This window comes from Lonchura striata, chromosome 1 (genome assembly GCF_046129695.1).
Source record: "Lonchura striata isolate bLonStr1 chromosome 1, bLonStr1.mat, whole genome shotgun sequence".
Lineage (NCBI taxonomy): Eukaryota > Metazoa > Chordata > Aves > Passeriformes > Estrildidae > Lonchura > Lonchura striata.
This window is the reverse complement of record NC_134603.1, coordinates 116,314,546-116,332,535: the sequence shown is the minus strand read 5'-3', so window position 1 is coordinate 116,332,535 and position 17,990 is coordinate 116,314,546.

The window sequence follows — 17,990 nt, the reverse complement described above, 5'->3', positions numbered from 1 at the left end:
ACCTAATGGAATACAACCACAGAGAGAACAAGAGCAGCCCAGAAGAATCAAGCATGGAAGGAGCCTAAATTGTGCTTTTCAGTACAGTATGAGAACACAGGAAGGACGAGATTTCAGAACTGTGATGCCTATGGTCATGTAAGGTATTCTTGTGACATTGAGGTAAGGAGGAAAAACCAGTCCTGTCTATGCCCTCTTTCCTCAGCTTTGAAGCACATGTGAACCCATTCCTTCCCTACATGTTGCCAATAAAACATCCATGTCATTTGGTTTCCCATTTTTGTACTCTTTCATTATACTATATTTCATTTCTACATCCAAATACAAACTTTGGAGGTTTTTACAAGAGTTAGGTCTTACTTTTTCCATATTATTTTTTTTAATCAGAATCACTTCAGAGATACATTCCATTATGCAAAAAAAAAAAAAAAAAAAAAAAAAAAAAAAAAAAAAGGTGATATTCCTACCATTTTGTGACCTAAAACCACTGAAAGTGAGCTTGACCCACAGTATGAGAATACTTTCTTTTGATTTGGAACCCACAATTCCCTGATGGATTTTTCTGCTGTCTCTCTCCAACAGTTCTTGAGGCCCCATGTGAAATTACTTTGGCTGCCCTTTGTTAGCTCTAGGCAGAGGTGGATATGTAAACAAGGCAGTTAGCATCAAATCCCAGGGTGTATATTTTGGCTGTTGATTATCTAAATAATTTACAGATTACCAGACAATATCAGCCCCTGCTTTCCACACACCAAGTTTGTGTCACTACCTATGCAGAGAGTTTATTGTTGAGTGAGGATGTGCAGCAGCACCCCAGAGAAAAGAGCACCTTGAGACAACAGAGGATAATGCCCATTTTGAACCTGCAAAAAATCACTGGGGCTGAAAATGGGGTCTCCTTTCTGCTCCCCAAAATTGTGGCCCCATCCCATTTACTGTTGGTTTCTTTAGTCAGACATCAGTTTGGGTGTGTGTTTGTAAACAAATTGTCTTCAAATGACTTTTTCAAGGTTTTATGAGGAAATGAATCAGCTCCCTCATTAAATTAAAATTCTTTTTTGTGTTCTGGTTTTCTTATATCGATAAGAGCCCAGTCTGCCTCCCATCTCAGAGAAAAGTCAACATTCCAAGAACTACAAAGGGAACATATCATATTCACAGTTTGGTTATATGTTTGTTTATCTCTTAAGTTTTGCTTTCTATAAATCTTAGCTATTTTCCTGCTGTAACTCTTTATAACAGAACACATTGCTCCCTTACTTATTCTAGACAGATCCTGTATAAATTTATGGTTCTGCATCAATAATAAGAGTCATTAATCATAGTAACAATGCACATCACAGGGTCTTCCAGGCATTCACCACTGAACTTGCTGAACTGTCCTACAAATGAAACCTTCCTCTTCTCAGTAATTATATCTGAGCTTACACAGAAACCAAGAATTTTGTTAGAAAAACTGCAAGAAAAAAAGATAATTTTCTCCCAATGGATTTGTTGAATGATAGTGGTGAGGAAGACTCTCAGATACAAGAAGGCAGAAAGGGGGTTTAAAGTTCTTGGGAAATGTTTCATTTCCATAGTAAATGGAAGTTTGTTTTTTAACAACTCATCATCAAAACTTATGGACAAATATTTCATAAAAAAAATTGTGTGAAAATGTTCCCAAAATAGATATTTCTTTAGTTTAGCTTCCAGTCTTCCAACAACCACATTAACCAGTAAGTACAATTCTCTATATTAATTGTTTATTTACATATAGGAAAGAAATAGCAGGAGAAAAGTAATCTAGCAGATTAGAGCAATGGACAGTAAATCCAATTCTATACCAAGTAAAGTCAATACAAATTATTCTGCTGAGTTCACTGAATACAAGAAGCAGCCTGTGATTCAGACATCATAATATAAGCAGCGAGAAACAAAAGAATGCAAGAGCAAAAGGAAAAATTTCAGAAATAAGGCAATGGCTGAAACAGGAGTCATACATTTTAACTCTTCTTTTTTGAGTGAGTTTTAAGAACACATTTTGACAATGCTGAGTTTTGAAGGTCAAGGAATATATTTAATTTGGCAGCTATAAAGGTGGTTCAACCACAACTCAAGTTCTGAAATCTTATCCAAGATTTTTTCCCTCTTTATCAAGAAAGGCTGCCAATGGATTAGGATGCTATCTCAGCAGGGATGGAATTTTTATTTAGTCATATCACCTCTCTTCCTCACTGCATTTCCATTCACTTTTTTGAGAGGGTTTGATGGCTGTCAGAGAGGTGAATGGAGCCTTAAGAGAGCCTGAGAACTAAGTGGAAAAGTGATATACAACCACTGAATCAGAAAAGGATAAAGGGAGCCTGGGGAAAGAAAATGAAGGAAGAAGTATAGGGGGCTCATTTGCCTCAGCTGCAGAAACTAATTACAGCTGGTATATAGATATGTATTTGTGGTTGCTCAGCTATGTACTTAAAGTCCCTGCTTTCCAGAGTATTTTCTTTATGAGACACAGAACATTTGAAAAACTTTCCAGCCTTTTAAGAAACAATCCTAATAATTTTTTTTAATTCAGTGATTCATTTCAGGATCTTAATCTGAAAAAAATTAAGCTCATATTTGTCAGCTATGTTTTATTATTTAAAGCTACTTTATAAGAATATGAATATGATATCCTGTCACCACCTTACTAATGAACATTTCAACTATTTTTTGTTTCTCTACAAAATTTTTTTTGCTCCATGTATTTCTGCCATGGAAGCCTTAACAATGTTATGCCTATCCCAAGTCCTCAGTGTAATTGTGAGTACACAGTTAGATGTATACTGTAACTCTGTATAAAAGAACATTCCCAAATGACCAAATTTTGCATAACCTAGTGAGGAATTAGACCTTACTCATATTGGGCAGGCTTCCTCAGGTCTTGATCTGATGTGAGTGCTCTCCTTGAAGAAAAATGATTTCTCTAAAAACATAACCATTCATTATTTTTCTTCAAAACAAACAAGAAAAAATATTGAGAAAAGAAACCCAGATCCTTAATATAAAACATGACTGCCTTCCTCTGCCTATATAGCAAACATCACTCCAAGAAATCCTTAAAACAAATGATTGCTTTTATTGTCTAGAAGTTATGGTATGTTATTTGATCCCAAGAACTTCATCTACTGGTAGAAATGGAGACAACTCATGCTAGGTAAAGTTGCCAGAGCATCAGGGGAACAAAAAACTGCAAACCTTGTATTCATGGAAATATTTGCTCACAGTTAAAGGTTTTCTATGAGATGCAGAGGTTGAATACATTGAAGATGTCTGTTCCATTAAGTCTGAAGGACTCAAACCCTTCTAACTCAGACAGAATCGGGAGAGGAGACAGCTGGAAATGTGAGGGAGTATTTCTCTTTTTCCATTACCCATTTAAGCTTTTTGTGGTTTTAAATGTTCATCAATGATTGCTGATCCATATTGATGAGTGTGACAGTCTGAGACAGTAAAGGCAAGAAGCTTTAGGTGATGAGACAGACTGGAACCGATTGTGTTTTGATGAGCAGTGAGGCTTCCATTCATCATGTGATCAGACCTTCCTTCTTTTGGTGTTTCATTCCTTCCTTGCTTCTTTATTTTAAGGCTACTCCTACATCTATTTTCCTGGCGGTAGGGCCGTTGCTGACTTCTTTCCACCAGATGGCACCACAGACTGTGAGCCATAGCCATGGTCTATACGTGTGTGTGTGTATGCATATTTATATAAATGTATGCGCATATGAGTGCAGCAACAGACATGGATTTGTTAGTGAAAACACATGAGCACTAGACCCCTACAAACCTCACTTTCCTTGCCTCTTATCCTTCCACACAAGGCAGAAGGAGGAGAAAGACCAACCAACACCATGCTTTGAGGCCATGCTAGAAATAGTGCTTTTGTATTTGACACTTTCAGGGTAGAGGCACCCCAGACTATTTAAAATAAAAATTATTAAAGAGGCAGTGCATTTTATGAATTTTAGTTTCTAGTACAATTTAAAGTAGCCACTTCCTTCTAAAAGGCAAGACTTACTGCATGGTCATTCTCATATACAGTTCAGTTTTTGAAGGATTATTATTATTTATGGCATCCAAATCTGGAATCTTTTCAGTCCGACTGTATCACACCCCAACATGGGCTGCCTACCCAATGTTTCTCTAGAAAATGGGAAGGGAATGCTTTCTATCTTAACTGGTTACCTGCCTTATCTTAGTTTGATTCTTCAGTAGTTTCATCTAACACATTCCCTGTAAGAATAATGTAGAAATCTGAAAGATGAGCAAAATTTGATAATGGACACAGAAAAATGGTTTTAGAAGAAACTGGCAAAAAATACTTATAAAATGTTCCTTATCTAGCAGGTTAGTGTTTAAAACACAGGTGGCAAATTTGGTTGTTAATTAGTATTCCCATTTTTTTTCTTAATTAATTCTCAGTTGTTTCAGTTAATTTTAGAAACAAAACCTCTCCTTTATCTGAAAAGTCTTCAATGGGGATTTCGAGATGACTACTTGATGTCTGAGGTCTTGCCTTCATAGAGATGAGAAATAATAGTAATTGTTTTGAGGACAATGATATTTAATTGTTACTGTAAAGTCCGTGTTGAAAAGGTGGTGTTTCATACTGCAATGTAGACTAAAGGTATATCGTTATTGTTTACAAACAGTTTGTCAGATGCATAAAGGTGTTTGGTTTGTGATTCATTTCCAAGTTGTTTTAATATCTGACATTTTTATAATCCTGATGGCTTCCCCTCCATACTTTTAAAGAGCTATCTTAGCTTGTGCTGTTATCTCTACTTTGTGGTAATTCTCATAATCTATCACAACAGTAAAAGACACAACAGAAACTATACCATCTTAGTGTATATGGAAGAAAAAAAGTTTGTTGCATTTTTTTCATGTCCAGCTGTTCCTTCCCTCCTTCCTGATTAGAGGTCACAAAGATCAAACTGCCCTCTTCTCACCCTGTGCCTTTAAGATATTAATTTGCAGCTCTTTCTGAAATGGTCTGGCATCTGCTGCCTCCTGTTCCTGCAGAAGACATCTTCAGCCTGTCTTAGCCTCCAGTCTTAGCTAGGACCCTAAGCAATCCTGAATGTATTGAGAACTTGCATGGAAACCACCAGGGGAAAAAATGCATCACTGATTTATGATGGGTGCCCAGGAACCAGCAGCAAGGAAGAGGAATAGTGACTGACTGGCAAACTCCTAGCACCAAAAAGCAAGTTGAGATTCTCCACTTAGGTACTCTCTCCGATAGCCCAGAGACAGGGAGAAGTATTGAAATTCCTAGGCTCATTACACCTGGATGAGGCTTTTATGTGACAGGAAATCTGCTCTGCATTCAGATGCCTGCAATTTTGTCTCATAGCATACCTGTGCCTTTGCTCCACATGGTATCCTGCAAAACAAGTTCTGTGTGTGAGACCCTGAGCTTTGTATGTATCCACACTGCAGATGTTAAGCTCCAGGCTGAGCCTACCTCGCATGACAGGCGAGCTATATAAGCGGTAACTTGTGTAGGAGACAATAAATCATGCTATTTGGAAATACTGCAATAATCAATGACCAGGGAAGATAGATAGTTGGCCAGGGAAGATGGATAGTTGACTGGGGAGACGTGTAGAAATAAGTCTTAGCTTTGCACGATAGATAGAAACAGGCTGAGATGCTTGTTGTTTTCTTCAGTCATGAATGTTATTTCTTAAAAGCATACTGTAAAGTACATTTTAATGCCTCATCCTTTAAATATCTTCTATTTCCCTTTCTTCACTCTTCATAAATGCATTGGCTTGTTTCATGGTACCTAATTTATACATTTTGCCTAATTTGATGAACTGTAAGTGCTCTTTTAGCCTACTGTGAGCATTCAATCCAAAGTGGCTGTGAAGTATATAAGCCCTGTTGCTGCTTTATAGTGCCTGATTAAAACAGAAATAATGTATTATAAAATCCCACTTAAACATCTTTATCCATCATAACTTGGGGGTAAAAATCTTCCTTGGTTTGCTGATCTATTTTTTTTCCCCTCATTATGAGTCTACATTAGTAATTGCAATGAAGTTAAAGCAGTCGCTTCCTCATGGATCTCTGGGTATTTTCTATTAACAAGCAATTTTAATTTTAATGGTAATGTCCCCATCCTTTCACCTGTGTCTGGCCAGTCCAGAGCTGTCTCACACTACCTTTTGGGAAAGGTTCCTCAGTTTCCCCATATAGAGAAATGGGAATAAAAATCTTTGCTCAGCACTTCAGCACCTGCTTGAAAGCATAACTGATTGCATTTCCAAAGAACTTGGGACCTTCAGACACTTTTTTAAAGAACACAACACAGATTATTTTCTAGATTTGCCTGTTTGAAGTGGAAGTGACAATGTTTTTTCTATCCTCTCCTCTTTAGTCTCTCCCCCACCAAGCCCAGATGCAGAAATAAGTGTGGTTGGAGTTGTGACAGTTCAGACCTGATCCTGACCAAAAAAAAAGTCACACTTGTAAACTCTTAAGCCAAGCATAATGATCCCCTCCTTTATATTATGCATCAGGAAGGAATTCTGTGTGCATTATCTGCAAGGACATTTTTCCTATTCAAAAGCACCCTTCTCCTCTTCCTTTCCCACTATACACTTTTTTTTTTTTTTCTTTCCATTTTCCCCTTTCACATAGACCTTAATATCAGGATGCTCTAACCTACTTTTACTGAGAGGTTAAATGGAGCCAGAAAGCTCCAGAAAAATGTTCTGTCTCATCGACCTCCCCTCCAGGCTGCGTTCCCTCATTTCCCCCCGCTGTGCTGAATAGCTACTCCTCTCTGGGTGTGAAATAGCTGAGAAGGAGACACGCTGCCTTCTGAAGTGCCCATTCAGCACCGCAGAGGACAAACTGTCTGGCAACAGGGGTGTGATTCAAGGGCTGCAATACACAGGAAAGAATAAAAGGAAGGAGGTACTGGAAGAGAGGAAGAGGAGGTAAATAGAAGAAAGGTGGGAGAGCTCTAGCTTAGGGAACAAAGGCTAGAGAGCCATGAATATTAAAATGGTTGGGATAATGATGAAAAATTCAAAGCAGTTTTTTTTTTCAGACAGGACATGCCACGTGGGCTCACTCATGTCAGGTAGCACTCTGCTGTGAAAATAGGTCCCCTAAAAACAGTAATACGTCGCACTGGCACATATATTTTAAGTGAAGATTGATTCTATAGCATGATAGAATACCTGAAATAAAAAGCCAGAAAAACAGGAAGTTTGCCTTCCCCCCTCCCTGCCTCCATCAATATGTTTCACATCTGAAGCCTTCCCCAATAAATTATTTTTATTTATTTTCATTCTATATAATATTAAAAAAATATTAATATTAAGACTCACTCCTATTTTAAAAGATAAATTCCAAGGGTTCCTGGCCACTAAGATTAATGTTGAATACCCCTCTGCCAACTTATCTTTCTGACTCCATTAAGTCACATCAGGAGAATATTTTTGAGATTCAAACTATCCCACAGCTGAGCACAGACTGTGGTTAGGCAGGCCATAGGAATAGAGCATTGCATAGAACATGGGACAGAAAGTCTGGATAGACTGAAGGAAACATTTGATGCTGTTAGGAGTTCTCCTTTTCACATCAGAGTGACTGAAGAGCATGTGTCTGTCTGAGTGCAAGGGCCAGCACAGGCAGCCCATGTCACCCATGAGCTGTGTGAGGGAGCAGCACCCTGAGTGACCATGGCTGGCCATGGCTGGCCATCTCTTTTCCATCATCTCTTCAGAAACCTTGGCCTTTCACAACATAAATACCATTGGCTTCTCACCAGGGTTAGTGAGTTTGGGCAGGACCAGGTTTTGTCCTTGCTGCTTCTACGTTCATCTACAGCTCCTCTGTTGCGAACCACTAATCTCTGATCCCAGGGCAGACACTTTGCTGAGATAATCAATCTCAAGTAGGAAACTGTTTTAAAAATTGAAATTTTTATGAAGTTATTTGGGACTTATTTTTTTAAGGTAGGGTGAAAAAACATCCAAGGCCCTGTCTGCTCTGCATCTTTTGAAACAATGTCATTTCCAATAATCTAAGTAAAGGAAAATCTGTGGCTAGGAAGAAAGGTTAGCCCCTGAAAAAAAGCCACCTAAAAATGATGAAAAAATGACCAATGAAATACCAGAAGTACAATAACATTTGCCTGGCTTTGGGATTTACTACAAAAGTAATACCTGAATGTCCTGCAAACTAGGCTGTGCTGTGGGCAGGGAGGTGAGAACGGGCACACACCTCCACCCTTCAGAGCTGTGCAGAAAGGAGCAGCCATCCCATGCTGTCCCTTCTGATCACCTCTCACTGGAAGAAGGTAAAAGAGCTAAACTGAGTTTTGGAGATTAGTGCTTAAACCAGGAAAATTGAGTCAATCCACTTTTTCCAGGGAATTATGGAATCATTGAAAAGCTCTAGAAGAGTGACTTGAACCATTAATGTGGCACTGCCAACTAAGTCCGCTACACTGTGTCCCTAAGTTCCACATCTACAGGTCTTTTAAATGCCCCCAGCAATGGTGACTCAATCACTTCCTTTAGCAGCCTTTTCCAATGTTTGACAAGACTTTCAATAAAGAAGTTTTTCCTAATATCTGATCTAAAGCTCTCCTGATGCAACTTGAAGCCATTTCTTCATCCCAGCAGTTGTTACTCAGAAGAAGCAACTGCCCCACACCTGCTACAACCCCCTTTCACATATTTTCCTTATTAGTTCTATCAGAGAGCTAAATAGAAGTGCTTGCAGCTGATGAGGAAAGCAACCAGGCGGATGAAATCATATATGATTTCTTTTACCTAGCCCTTGATGCTGCCTCAGCAGAGCTGTGTGGTGCTCTATCCCATGAATATTGTTTGAGTCCAAGGAGTGCAGCAAGGCATCTGAGAAAGTGAACTGTGAGTAATAATTAAGTTGCTTTGAGGACTAATGTGTGATCCAACTCTCTTGGCAAGGTGGAATAAGGTTGTGATTTTTCCAAGGTAGTTCATTATCCTAGTCAGCATTTACTTTAGTTTTCTTGACATGTGGTCTCATTTTGCTGTTGCTGCAATTTCACTGGTGGTTTTAGGCTCTGCATGTGCCTTTTACTTGGTTATGAAATTCTTACTTTTAGCTTCTTTAATTTAAACTTTGTTAGGACAGGGCTCTTGGGTTGCAATGTGCAATACTGCTCTGACTGCAGCCCATAGACATACACAGTTGATTGCATGTGACATTTTCCCTTTATCTCCCCAAAGCTGTGGAGTAGTTTTGCTGTTCATCCTGCCCTTTTTCATTGCTCCTGAGCTCTGGAGTGTCTCTGTAAGGAGCACATTTACTTATGATTTGTATGGATTTCAGTGCAAACTGAAATCAAGGGGAAAATGATCAAGAGACATCTGGGAAATCATTGCCCATCATCTTTGCATGCTAGGCTGCTTTGTGAGTGCTAATACCGGTAAGCAAGCCAGCCCAATAACTAGGTAATTTCTGTTAATGTCCATTAAAATTCAGGATTTTTCTTTGCAAGGGTAGGAAACTTAGATCAGGAAGGACATGTTCTGTCTTTGTTGTTAACTCTTTGAGGGTCTTCTTTTTATGTTTTGGTGCATTTATGTGACTTAGATTTCTCATTTCTAAAGTGCCTTGCATCTGTTGGTCTCCCCAAAATGCGTGGCACTGGCTGAATTCAACAAAAAAAGTCTTATCTTGGCACATGCATTAAGATGTTCCTCAGCAGACCTGCAAACCAGATGATCTATGCATTTTGCACTTTTTTTTAGTTTGATGTGACTGTAGCCCTGGCTTTTTTGTGCACCATTTACACTGTGTAGCCACTCACCAGACATGAGCCCTTCAGAGCCTCTCACAGCCCCTTTGAAACTGCAGCCCACTGTGTTTGCCTTGAGCACTTTCAAGACTCTTTATTTCCTAAGTGATTTGATGCTGCTTGGCCATTTGAAGTGAAAAGTGCTTTCAAGCACAAAAGACTTTATGTTGATTTTTCTTTTGTTTTAAGTAAATTCTTTGAGAAGAACAGGAAGGAGGCAGCTTTGCGAGGTGAGTAAATGATAGCTAGCCCAGTTGTGGGTACAAGAAACAAGGCTGTATGCACAAACACATGCAGGGTAATAGTCTACTTCAACAGTAGGTTCCCTTGCTAATTTGGAAAGCCATTCCAGCTCTGGCTTGTTTCCATTTCAACCTCAAGCTGTGAATAAGGAGAGCTTTTAAGCTGTCATTTTGTTAAAGACAGCTTTAAAACACAAGAGGAAGAGACATCAATTACCAAAGCAAACAAAGCTATGGAAATAAAACTCTTTTCCTTGATATGTAATTCAACACCGACATCAAATACTACAAGATTTTGCCTTTTCAGTCATTTTGGTTGGTTGTTTTTTGTTTGCTTTGTTTTGTTTTCTCAGAGTTGATTCATAGGTTGTTTTGAGGGGGAGGACTTAATGACCAGAAATCTTGCTTTAGCAGGTGAACGTGTTAACATGTGAGCATGCAGCACAGGATTTGATTTCGGATAAAGTCAAAACTAAGGTAGTGGGTTAACTGACCGTAAGATGTATTATTACTGGATTTGTATTTACATTTTTCAGTACCTGTGAGAAGCATTTCTGGAGCTAAAATAAGGTATAATTTAGTCCTTTTCTTTTGTGGTATTTCCTCCAATCATAGAATGAAATCATATTAAAGCAGTGTATTTCAACTCTGAGTATGACTTCCTGATGCATTCAGAAGCCTGACAGAAAGACAAACACCATTTTTAACCAAAACCATAAAATCAAATGAATTTTTTTTTTTTTAACAGATTCTAAAGAATTTTCTCTTGGTAGCTATAAGTTACAACCTGAAATGTAACTTTCTTAGAAATAACAAATTAATTAATAAATGATAAATTGCCGGAACCCTGGCCTGGTTCAGGGGTTCTGTGTGGTGGTGAAGTCTCTCCTCCAACCTGTGCTTCCAAAGAAAACTCAGCAGCCTCTTGTTGTTCGATCTCAAGGCAGTTTATTGTGAGTTATCTAAAAGATTGTCTTCATGGTCTGTGGCTGCCCAGGCAGAGGCACACACACACCCTGACACCCTCACTGTCTGCTGTCCTCTTCTTCTCTCCCCCGCCCAGGGCTGCTGCTATCTTTTATATGATATGTTACATGTTTACAGTTTTTCCCTAATACCTATTACCTATATTAAAAGGTGCTTTTCTACTCTAAACCAATCCACAAGTGCCAGCATCATCAAGAACATGGAGATGAGGAAGAACAGGTTCAGCCCACTTTCCTCCATCTTAAAACTTCTGACCCCCATGTACAAAGTAAAAACCCCCTGTACAGGTGCTAAAACCCCCCTGTACACTACTAAAAAATTTTCCCCTCTACTTTGTAGCTACTTCTACTATAATATCTAACCTTTTGTGACTGCTTGTTCCACCTCCAAAGTTGGTAACTCATTCCATGGCTCAAACTCAAAATCACAGCTCTTTCCAGCTGCCTGCCAGGGTCTAAAATGCTTCTAACCAGGGCCTGGAACCTCCAAAAATGTCTGAGGGACATTTTGAGTTCCAACAATAAATAAATATTAATAACTAGACTATCTAATTACAGAGTCACAGAACAGTAAGGTCAGAAGGGACCATCATGGGTCTTCTGGTTGTACTCAGGCAGGGTTTTCCTAGAGCACATGGTACAGGGCTGTGTCCAGACAAATCTTGACTATCTCCATTGAGGTAGATAGACTCCATATGGTCACCTGCACAGTATAAAGATCTTCCTATGCAGGTGGAACTTCCTGAAAAAGTTTCTGCTTGCTTCTCGTTGGAGACACCACTAGTGACAGGTTCCTGTGCCACCAATGAGGAACCTCTGGGATGTGTCACTCTGCCAGTTCTCAGTCCATTTCACCCTTTGCTCTCCCTGAGTTTGCCTATGAGGATATTGTGGGAGGCATAGCCAAAAGCCTTGCTGAAGTCCGGGCAGACGATATGGAGTGCTCTCCCCTTATTCATCCAGCTGGTTTTGCCAATGTAGAAGGCAAGCAGGATTCACCCTTAGTGAACCCATGCTGATTGCTCCTGACCGCATTCTTGTCTGCCGGCTCTCTTAGCACTCATGGATGCATCCTTTCAGGCTCCAAGGAACTGCAGATGCCAGGTTTGATGAGGTGATCTCTAACCCAATCCTCCTTGACCACGGGAATGTCTTCCTTCATCCTCTGGTTTTCCCTGGACCTGAGATTCCGTGGGGCTGATCCTGTCAGCGAAGCCTGATGCAAAGAAGGCATTCAATATCTCTGCCTCCTTATTCCACATTCCTTTTTCTTCCATAAGTGTGCAAAGGCAAGGCCAGTTATTTCTCCATGATAACAGAAACCATGTGTTCAGCTGGTATAAACTACCTTTGCTTTATTAACAATAGCAGAAGTATGCTTGATCATGCACTGAGATGATCTGATATCTTCTTGGCCTATAATTAACTAAACTAGTGGTTGCATGGTTATATTTTAGTATCTCTTAATAAGTGAGCTGAAAACTAAGCACATACAGTGAGATTATATAGCCTATCCTTTTATTTCAGGCAGAGCAGCATAATTTCCTCTCTGCTTTACTGCTTGTAGACTTTTAACGTTTCACTTCAATTTACACTGAAAACAGAGGTCCAGGCCTGCCTTGTGTAGTCCCTGAAGTGAGTGGAAGCTGTACACCCATGTCAGAGGAGAAATAATTCCCTGTGCTTACTTAAAATGTGTGTACTGTATTGTTGTTTTATTTCTAGGGTGTGTTTCCTAGAAACAAAACACATGGTAAAACATGGCCAGTATGCATTCTAAGATAAAATTATGATATACGACTGCTTTGAATCCTGAGGGTGCTGCAATATTTTTATAGGGCTATAATTTAATATAAAATCAATTTTACACAAAATAGATGCAACACAATTGCCTTCCTGCTTTAGAGCTATTAAGGAAGATGAACATATTAAGAAATATGCCCTCTTAACTAAAATGTAGTGTTTCTCCCACTAAGATTAATTTTCAGCATTCTTTTATTTTTCTTATAAGTGCAACCATACCATAGTGTTGCATCAGAATTTGAAAGCATGTACACAGACATTGTGCTTTCAAAGACCAGTAATAAATTTTAGCTTTCTCTCAGCCCTTCTTCAATTATGTATTTCTGTGGGTGTGGGAGAAAGTGGAAGAAGGATGTTGCGTCTTTGTGAGTGCAATAGTAAAAAGCTTAATTCCTTGCTGTTGTACTTACTTTTATTGGAGTCTTTCCTGTAGAAATAATGAGAAAAGGAGGAAGAATAAATGAAGCTGTCTTTTGTAATTCCAAACAGGAATACTGAGAAAAATAAATTGGTTGCAGTTGAATTGCTACAAATTTAGATATTGCAACCTCTCCACTTCCCGACCTCCCCATGAGTTTCCTGTTGCATGTCTTCTTGTTTTCCCTGTTGTGCTCTTATTTTCTCATTGTAAAACCTCTAATCTGTCCCCTGTCAAGCCTTCCAGATCTGGAAGTCCATCATACCATAACTGGGTCACAGCTGAATGTGGCCTGACTGGCTGCCTGGTTGATGGGTGCCAAAAGGCAAGCCTGTCTAGGCTAACTAGCCCTTCAGTGCTTCATCTGTTTCCTGATGGAACTTCCCTTCTGCCCCTTTTATGGAAAAAACATATATTAAAAAAATACACTGTCACTTTGAGATCTGCCTTACTCTCAGATTTGGTAAAGTTGACCAATAGGTTCAGAAAATATGAGTTGTAGTAAATTAAACAACAGGAATACATTGTTCCCCTAAAAAAAAAAATCCAAACAGGCAGAAAATAATAGGAAAATATAAAAATCTCCATAGTTAAAACATCCCCCCCAAAAAAAGAAAATCCCCACACTAAACCATACAGATTATTTATGTTCACTCACCCTCGTGGCTTGAAGTATGGGGTGATGGATTAGTTGTGTGTATTTTGTTTTTTGTTTTCTTTGGTATTTTGTGCTTGAAGTGTTTCTTGCTTTGAAAGGGTTGGTTGATGTTGTTGTTGGGTTAGGTTTGTTTTTTTGGAGTTTTTTTTCCAAACTGACATTATTTACTTACAGCAGATTGTAAGGAAGCAGCTCATGTGAGTGCATGGTGTATTCCTAGTGTCTTAGTAAAAAAGTAAGATCTCTTCCACAGGGCGATATAAGAAAGCTGCTGAGGGCAGAGGACAAAGCATAACTCTGAGGCAAAAGAGCTCATATTGTGCTCACTGATACTACAGCAGGATTGTAGGAAGATGGGGCATCAGGGAGCCAGGTGTGGAACCATCAGTTTTGGCTCTGCTCTCTGGTTAAGGGAGGAACCAGGACTCTGTATATTTGAAATTTTAACTTAAAGCTATTGCCTTTGTTTCAGCAACACAATAACCAGAGAAGGAATACTTGCCATGAATCTGGCATATCCTTTTAATTTTAGGCAACAGAAATTGTTTGTAGTGCAAGACAGAGATGCATGTCCTGGACATTCTTGAGTGTACATATTGAATAGATGCTCCTTTGATCCCTCTAAGGATTCCTGTTGAGCAGGACTATTGGGCCCCCACCATATACCTTGTCCACCACTTAGGCATGACCTGTGCATACTTAAACTTTAGGTATTAGGTGTCTGCTTGGGGAGGGAGACAACGATATGGGATTTAAAGTAACCTTGAAGTGTTTCAGAGGTCATGAAATCAAATCTTGAGAGATGCTTCAGTGCTGTACAAGTATGAAGTGTGAACAATGAAAAAAGCTGAAAAGTATCAGCATCAGAGAGACTGAAGTGGGAGAAATGAGAGATACTCATTTAAAAAAGTCATGTTACAGAGTTGATTACAACACTCCACTGACTCTGTAGGGTTTATGATTAAAAATATTAAAAACCCCTACCCACAAACAACAAGGCCTTCCATCAGATCAGTGTCTATTATGACTCTAAGCCACGCTTAGGAGCAGTTTGTAGATGAGAGTTAGTGATGTACTGTGCACTGTATAGCTGCAGGCTCCTCACTTTCTTTCTACTGTCAGTCTGCCTCCTGAGATTTATTTGGAAATTACAACTGGCTTTGTGCTAGGCAGGAGTGGAAGGATAAATAGTTCATACGGGTGAAAAATGACTCATACAAATGGCCCCAGTTGCAGGTCATCTATCTGGACTGCATTAAGACACTTAAAATGTGTTTAATTTAAAATCATATGTATGGTTAGACAGTCTGAAATGGATTAGTAAGACCATATCTAAATCGAAAGTATGGCTTAGTTCAGTTATACCCAAACTGAAATCCAAACTGAAACTTAAGGGCCTCACACCAAAGTACCAGTCTAAATCAGAATCTTTAGAGGTTCAAAGTAATTTTTTTTTCTTAAGTTCCTGCTTTCACAAACTCTTCCTTATTTGTAGAAGCTCTGCTTTGAAATCTATGTTTCATCTGCTGTATTTCCTTCTAGTAAAGTGGTGGACCATAAGCTTAATATAGTACTGTATTTAATTGTCTGCTTAAGCAGAGAGTTGAAGTAAAACATTGTACAATGAAATTACACTGCACCAGAAATAAAAGGTCTGTGGTGATGAGGAATCAGCCTCTGAAAGTCTCAATCACTACAATGTGAAATTGCTTCAGTAGAGTGGGCAGGAGCAGAGCCAGTAAGAATCAGGCTTTGTGTTGGTGAGCATTTTCTCTCCTTTCTTCTCCCCTACCAGCCAAGTAATTCACTAACTGTAGCCAGGGATTTTTTTTTTACTTATTTCTCATTTCTGCTTGTATTTTTACCTGCAATTATCTTTTAAAGAGATGTCACTGACAGCTTCATTATTTCAGTCCCCTGAGCACTGTAGAAGAGCACAGGCAAAAAGTCTTCTGGTACATACAGACTATTAATGACCTTTGCCAGGTCTGAAGACCAAGCAGTGCAAATGGCTGTCATTTATACCACCAACATATTGTCTTTCCTAGTGTAAATGTGGTATACAAATGCATGATTGCCTGTGACTGCTGGCTGCAACATATAACTTGTGTATCTAAGCAATACAAAGTAATCCTTGCAGAAAAGCAAAAGGAAACAAAATGCCTTTCTCCCCTTAATTCAGAGAATATTAATAACATCTTCAAAAAATAAAGGCAAAATCCTCTGATGCTTGCAACAGTAACAATCATTTTTACTAAGCCAGTGAATAGTTGTACTGCCCTTCCATCTCACCTTTAGGATAGCAGTAAATCTTGTATGGCTGGTGAACCAGTATGGTCTAAAAATAGCCTGTGTCTGAGTAGGAAATGCAAACAGCTCTGTTCTTGCAGTCTGTCTGTGGAACTTCTGTCAACCTGTACCAGTTTCCAAATATTTGGGTAATTTCTTAGTTGAAAATGTGAATGTCCTTGCTTATATTTGGGGGGTCGTCTTATGGGAGCAGAAGTAGCTTAACATTTAATAAAGTAGATTTCAACCAAAGTACAAATTTTCTGAGTGACAGGTCAAAGAATCCATTTTGTGCTCAGATAATGCCATTAAAACAATTCACAAAGCTCACAGTGCACAGGTATTCCTAGACTCTGTTTGAAATGCAATTGCAAATTCTTCCTGAAAGGCTATGAATTTCTTGAAAGAGTCATCCTATTCTATCTTTCAGTACTATTGATCTGTGTCTCTCTCCCTTTGGTCAGATAGAGAGAACTTAAATTGGAGACTGCTAGTGAGTGATTTAACAAAGGAGCTGCTTCAAGATTTCCACCATAGGTCTTCATAGCATAGAAAAGGAGATTTAGCAATGTCAGCTATTATACATCATTGGGTGCTCTTATCCTTCACTGTGAAGGGAGATGCTAAGATAGATTGTGGAGAGAAAAGCAGTGTGACTAGCAATTTTATCATGTTAGCATGTTACAGTAATCTTGCTACACTGTAGAAAAATACTGTCAGTAATGCAGTGCTGAAATAATAACCTATTTTGGCTGAAGAGGGTGTCCTGACCCTCTGCTTGTTGTGAAAACAAGCAGAATATGCTGCTCTCCCTTAAATTTGCACAGAAAAATATACGAAATAAATTAAACAGATGGTGAATGAATAGTGCAGTAGTTATCTCTAAGTAACAAGCTTGTTCAGAGATGCAGAGTGAAAGATGTAGAAGTCATGGGCTTTTTTCAACCAATAAGAAGTTAATTGAAGAAGTTGTTTTCAAAGATGTTACCTTCAAGAGCAAAGATTGTATTGCTAATGTGTACTACTATATCATACACTACAATAGTGATATATGTTAGGAACTACCATTACTAATTAGGAAAAGAGAAAAGTCTATTAATTTAAAGTTAGGTGCTAAGCTGCTGGGTGTTGGTTCTTCCTAGAGTTGCTTTAAACTTGCGATGTTTCATGGCCATGCAAGTATCTGTTCAGTACTTTTCCCTGCTTGAACAGAAGAGTGAAAGTAGGTCAGTAATTCTTAAAATATATTGTTCAGGAAGTGCCTTCTCTGAGAAACCTGCTACTGTAACTCTGAAAGGATATTTAGGATTATTAAACAACTATTTCAGATTTCTCTTAGAAAACATAACTGATAATCTTTTCCTAAGTATGGTATAATCCAACTTTTCATGCTGATGACCCATTAATGAAGATAGTGATATATAAGCTAAATAGTCTCACAAATACAAAATAATCCCCCCAACATCTCCTAGAGCATTAAAAACCATAAAAATAAGGCCTATTTATTCCCCATGTGTTGAAGACAGGGGGTTGTTATTGGCATTTTTGTAGGTTATGGGATTTTTTTTGCCCATTGACTTTTTAAATTTTCCTGTGATGTTGAAAATCCTGAAATCAAAATTATTCTCTTAGGTCCTGTTTATTACTGTAATTGACATAAGAAGATCTGCAAAAACACTTAATGCAGGTTTAAATCAATGTCTAATCAGGAAAGCTCTTAAGCATATGCTTAAATGAAAGGGCAAATAAAAATATGATT